Below are 6,000 nucleotides of genomic sequence, written 5' to 3' on the forward strand. Positions count from 1 at the left end.
GCAAAGTCTATTAATCTCAGTTTCTCTGTATCATTGAAGCAATAATAAAATTAGATTGCATGCTCTTACATGCCTCATGAGTTCAAAACAGAGGAATTTTGAAGATGGTCAAAAGAGATTGCTATCAAAGCTATTATCCTCAAGCTCACCTTTGAGTTACATAAAATCATTTAGCATTTGAGAGACGGCACCAAGATGTGCAAAAAAGTAAGACCATCAAAGTAAGGTGAACACTAAGGTATGTAGCATTGAATTCCCTGACATCTTGAACTTCAAATCCCTAATTAGAACAACCAATATAGTTCAGACAAAGGATAGCAGGGAAACAAAGATCCATTGGAGATGGGTAGCAGTATACAAACATATGGAAGAGAAATTGCGTGGAGAGGCTATTTTGACAACAACAGTCATCATCGTGACCCTGTTCTTTCCTCTGGAACCATCCATTGTGGTCTAAGCAAAAAAAAATCTTTCAATCTCAAGAACGTAAAAATTCCAAGACAAAAACAGGAAAAGAGATTGAGGATTGAAGACTGACCTAAGCAGCTTGAAATTGCCCCAAATATGTAGATTCTCCAGTATCCTAAACCTCAAACGCCTACGAAAAATATGTGAAAGAATTAAACAACAAACGCAGAATTAATGAACAGAAATGTAGAGACATGAGTGGAAGTAAAATTACCTTCTGTTGAAGGGAGAACAGGTGGATTCCATTGTGGTCCAAACTGTCCCACTAAGTCAAAACACTTCCACATAAGACCAAACCGTTTAAGTTCGGTCACTGCATTAACGCATACGATTGTTCCCGAGTGTTCCCTTGGTATTTGTCCTCCTCCTCAATTATTACTTGACGTTCTGGTCATCGATGAAGATGTTTGGGATGTGGGATATCTTGCTCCAATCATCACCAATTTCTTTTTGGCAACTTTGTGTCAAGGCAAGACACCTCATGATTTTCAACTCTCGGAGTGTGGGAAGACGCTGCAACACTCCCTCCTCCTCCCCACCTGAGGTATTATGGACTTGATCTTGGAATAGGTTCGGATATCCAGAACCTCTAGTGATGTGAGCTGCCCTAAGCCTCGAGGTAAGGAGGAGTGTGGTGATAGCCTCACACGCAGTAACTTGAGCTTAGGGAACAACAACAATGACTTTGAAAGTGAACCTGCGTCTTCTTTCAAAATCAACTCTTCAACATGTGGAAATGAAGGAGGAGTCGGAAGATGGAAGAATGATGGACTTGGCAATGTCGATGTCAGGTTTGGACATTCCCATATGAACAATTTCCTTAGTGGTGTCGACTGGGTAAAGTGTTGTGAAATTGACCTCAACTTGGGTAGACCAGCTACAAAAATATATTGGAGACATGGCATAAAGATGAACCCTATTGTTGTTGCTTTATGCTTCCCATCATCTTGTACTGCTTGCTGTACCCTCACATCCCACTCTTCCAAATTCGACATGCCAGCCAACATAAATACTTTCAACTTTGGAAATACTATTGTATCACCACCAACATCATCATCATCAATTCCAAAAAACTCTACGCCCACGAATTTCACCTCATCCATTCCCTCTATTACAAGGTTTTCAAGAGATGGCAGTTTCCCTAAAGCTGAGGGCAATTGCTTACATTTTATGCAATTACGAAGTTCCAAGAACACTATATTGGAGAAATTGTTACACTCTGTAGGAGTAGCTATCCAACTGGGGAGCACAACACCGGGGTAGTCAATAATTGATAGTTTCTCAATGTTTGGATGCGATTTGAGACCTTCCCCCACAACAACATATCTTCTCCTTCTCCTTCCCCTTCTCCTTCTCCTCTCCTTCTCCTTCTCCTTCTCCTTCTCCTTCTCCTTCTCTTCTTCTTCTTCTTCTTCTTCTTCTTCTTCTTCTTCTTCTTGTCTTGTTAATTCTACTATTTTACCTTCTCCTCCTCCCCCTTGTTGGAATATTTCATCTTGTTCTCTTTCTTCATCACCAATGCTTTTGTCATCAACTAGTGACAAACCGGCATATTGATCGAAATAGAAATACAGAGCACGGAGGTGTTGCTTATTCTTCAAGTGTGCCATCTCAGCCTCACTTTCATTTTCCACTCTCCCCAGACCTATTATCCTAAGTGTATCGTGGAGGAAGTTGAGATCTTTAAGTTCTGCAATCTTACATCCTACTCCCCTTTCTACCCCACCACTGACATTGAAGTATGAAAAATTGCGCAGTTTGATTAATCTCCCAATTCCTTTTGGTAGATAACTTAATTGTCGACATTCCGTCAAGTCAACATCTACCAAATTGATCATTTGTCCAATCCCTTCGGGTAGTTTACGAAGATTTGAGCAACCGCCAAGCCACAGTGTTTGCAAATTATATAGACTAGTCAATGATTTAGGCAACTCTTCAAATCTTGCCGCAGACAAGTCAAGGAGCCTTAGATGTATCAATTTTTCTATTTCATTTGGAAGCTCTTCAAGGTAGGTACCAGATAGAGTTAGGCTCCTCAAGCATGTAAAGTGACAAAACAACTCGGAAGAAATGTTGGGAATCCATCCATAGACATTAAGAGTACGTAGCCTTTTTCCCTTGCAAATGAAAGAAGTAATTGTGTTCATCCCTTCTACTTGTAGAGATAAATGATGGGCTCTACTAACATTGAGTTCCTGATCAGTATTAGTAGTATCCGTCCTAACATTCAAACTAAAGCATGCATTCTCTTCCAAGGATTTTGCAAAACCGTATACAAGATCATGTGTGTTGTAACATTCAAACTTTCCTACTGTACCACTTTTCTGAAAAAAGGAACAAATAACCAAATGATTGAGGTACTCTTCACCCACTTTAAATAAATCACTTGAGCTTGGTCCCCTATGGTTATTAAGAAATCCTTGTGCCATCCATTGATGGATTATGCCATCTTTGAGCATTAGATAACCTCTCGGAATGATTGAACAATATGCAAAGCAATGTTTCAAATGAGAGGGGAAATCATTATAGCTTATTAATAGGGAAGGCAAAATTTGTTTATCACCAGTAGATAGAATTTCCCATAGATCATTATCCAACACATTTTGCCAATCTTCCCTAGATGTTTTAGAATGCAAAAGACCTCCAAGAGTCCTTGCGGAAAGTGGCAGTCCCTTACATTTCTTTGCAATTTCCATGCCAATTTTTTCCAAACTCTCAAACTCTTCTTGTTCCCTTCCAGCAAAGGCATAACGTCTTATCAATGACCAACAAGCTTTGTTAGACAATATGTCCAACCTATGAATATAAGTTGCACCCATCACGTTTGCAACCCCTTCATTGCGTGTTGTTGTTATGATTCTGCTTTCTTGAGAACCATGGTCAAGGGATTGCATCAATGAATCCCATTCCATTGGATCTTCATTCCAAAAATCGTCTAGGACAAGGAGGAAATGCTTTGCATAAACAGACTTATTTAGTTGAGCATGCACGTATTGCCATGAATTGTTATTATCACCGTCTTGGTAGATGGAGTCTCCAATTCCACCAATTTGTTTGATAATATTGATGGCAACCTTCATTTTATCAAAGGATTGGGATCCCACATGTACCCACATTCTCTTATCGAAATCTTTCTCCACTCTATCATCATTGAAGATAAGTTGGGCAAGTGTGGTTTTACCTAGTCCGCCCATCCCCATTATGGATATGATTGGGATTGTTCTAGCAGAAACTACTAGTTGTTGTTGTTGTTGACCACTGCTGCTACCCTCTCCCAGCAACTTGCTTATAATGATATATCTATCCTCGTTACGACCAAACACCTCTGATGCATCAATGAATGCTCTAGTTTCTAGTTTACTTTTTCACTCTTTTTGAAGTATTTTAGGATTTCTACTCGTAGCAGTTTCAGGAATAAAATAAAACTTCTTTTGCAAACTTGCAATCTCATGTACCCTTTCATTCATCTCCTTTATCTTATGACCAATGTCAAGATGCAAACCAACTTGCTTCAAGGAAAAGCAACCAGAAGGAGAAAACAAGTTGTCGGGGCATACCTTCTCAGAAGTATACTCGAGTTGGTGTGATGAGCATCATCATCAACTCTTGATCTTTCTTGCTCTAGTTGTGACTTGAGGATTGCAATGCTCCACTCATCCAAAAGATCATCAATTTCATAGGCTACATCTTTCAAATCCTGTAACCAATTATTCACCTCCGAACCACCCATGAATTGCCTCTTTTCAGCGTCATTGAGAACTACCTGGATTTTGTTAAAAGTGCATTAGAGCTTCTCAAGCTCCTTCCTCACACCCATGACCAGTCGCACTTCTTGCTCAATCTCCTTCTGAAGAATGGTGGCCAGTTGTTGGATGATGGTAGAAACAAGTGCATCAACCATTTTTGAAAATAACAAAGATGAAGATTCAAGAAAGAATGAAACAAAAAGAGATGAGAGCACCTCTTCACAGACCAATCTATGAAGCTTGTTGTTTGCAAAATAAAATAACCGCAGCTTCGATTGATGTTGAGGAAATCACATCTTAAGTAATGTCGGATCTAATATGCAAATTACTTAACCTACGAACCAGATCCTAACAATACATTTATGCAATCGATCATAAATTATTTTTACACACGTTGGCTGCTCCGGTTATGTGGCCTAGATAATAATGAGCATGATTAACTAATACAAAGCGATAAAGGAAAAGGAAGCCTTAACCAGGAGGCAATTGTATAATTAATACTAGTCCATTTGAATTAATTGAATCAGCCCAACAAAACCGGGAATGGAGGGGAGAGAAGACTATTGAAGAACTTACTTATTATACTCTATACAATACTTGAATAAACAATGGCATTCCATTTGTAAAAGAAAAAACCTCGAAAGTTATCAAAGATGTAATTGCAATTTTATGTAAAACTAAAGAATTACACTTGTAGAAAAGAAAATTACACAACTCCAATCTCCTAAACATGCAACAAATGACTAGCTCAATTATCAAAGACTAGAATAGAGCTAACTTAAAGAAAAAAAAGATTAAAGAAATGAAGAGAATCAAGTGTAAAACTAAAGAGAAAATCAAGTGTCTTAGACCTAAGAGGGAGGTAATATTTATAGAAGAATGAGAATAATTTACAAACAAGGAAAAATATTCTAACAATAATAAGATAAAAGAAAAAAACAAATAAAGAAGAAACATTTGAAAGAAAGAGAATAAATAAAATTTATTTAAAATTTGCTTTTTAAGTTCACGTGGAGACAAGGTGGAAGAAAGAAAGAAAAGTGGAAGAAGGAAAGAGAAAGAAAATAAAATAAAACAAAAAATATATATTTTTTGTTAACATATATATTGGATATATATATTTATTTATGTATGATATATATATATATATATATATATATATAGTGGAATATAGATAAAAAAACTAATTAAAGAAATAAATAAATATCTAACAAAATAAATATATTCTAAAAAAAATAGAAAATCCTAGTCTTTGACTACTTGTGGGCCCCATACAATTCTCAATTACAATAAACACAAATAATATAAAAATTCTAATCTAATTTTACAAGAAATTCTGGAGTTGGCCCATAATTACATCTCTAGCCCATCATGCTCCAAATCGGGCCCACTTCGCCTCAGAATTTGAACGGACCCCTTGACGGTGTAAAACCGCATGTTTAATACCCGAAACTCCAGATACCGTCTAAAGCCTTGCAAATTAAAAAAAACACCAAAAACAACAAAAAACCCAAGGTAGCTCCACTCAAAGTGTTAAAAATGCATGATTTATGCCCTAAGATTTCACACATAAATGTGCTCATCACTTGTAAGGCAAACCGTTCGTATCCAACTGAATCTCCATAGGCACTGAAATCAAGCTTGCCAAAAGGTTAGCACACCGATTCGTCTCACGGACTTGGTGAAGCATGCGAAATTTAACCAATGAACCCTTCAACTCCCAAATATCCTCAACAACACCCATAACATACTATGGAATCTTGAGATCACCATTCACAATCTGGAC

The 6,000-nt window shown here is 37.4% G+C and overlaps 1 pseudogene; it reads right to left on the reverse strand.

Annotated features, from left to right (window-relative positions):
* Positions 1–843: 843 nt before the first annotated feature.
* On the reverse strand, positions 844–4,369 carry LOC149022519 (putative disease resistance protein RGA4; annotated as a pseudogene).
* Between the last annotated feature and the right edge of the window lie 1,631 nt (positions 4,370–6,000).

Source organism: Hakea prostrata, chromosome 3 (genome assembly GCF_041222555.1).
Source record: "Hakea prostrata isolate BN-2017 chromosome 3, UWA_Hpros_2, whole genome shotgun sequence".
In the NCBI taxonomy this organism is placed as follows: domain Eukaryota; kingdom Viridiplantae; phylum Streptophyta; class Magnoliopsida; order Proteales; family Proteaceae; genus Hakea; species Hakea prostrata.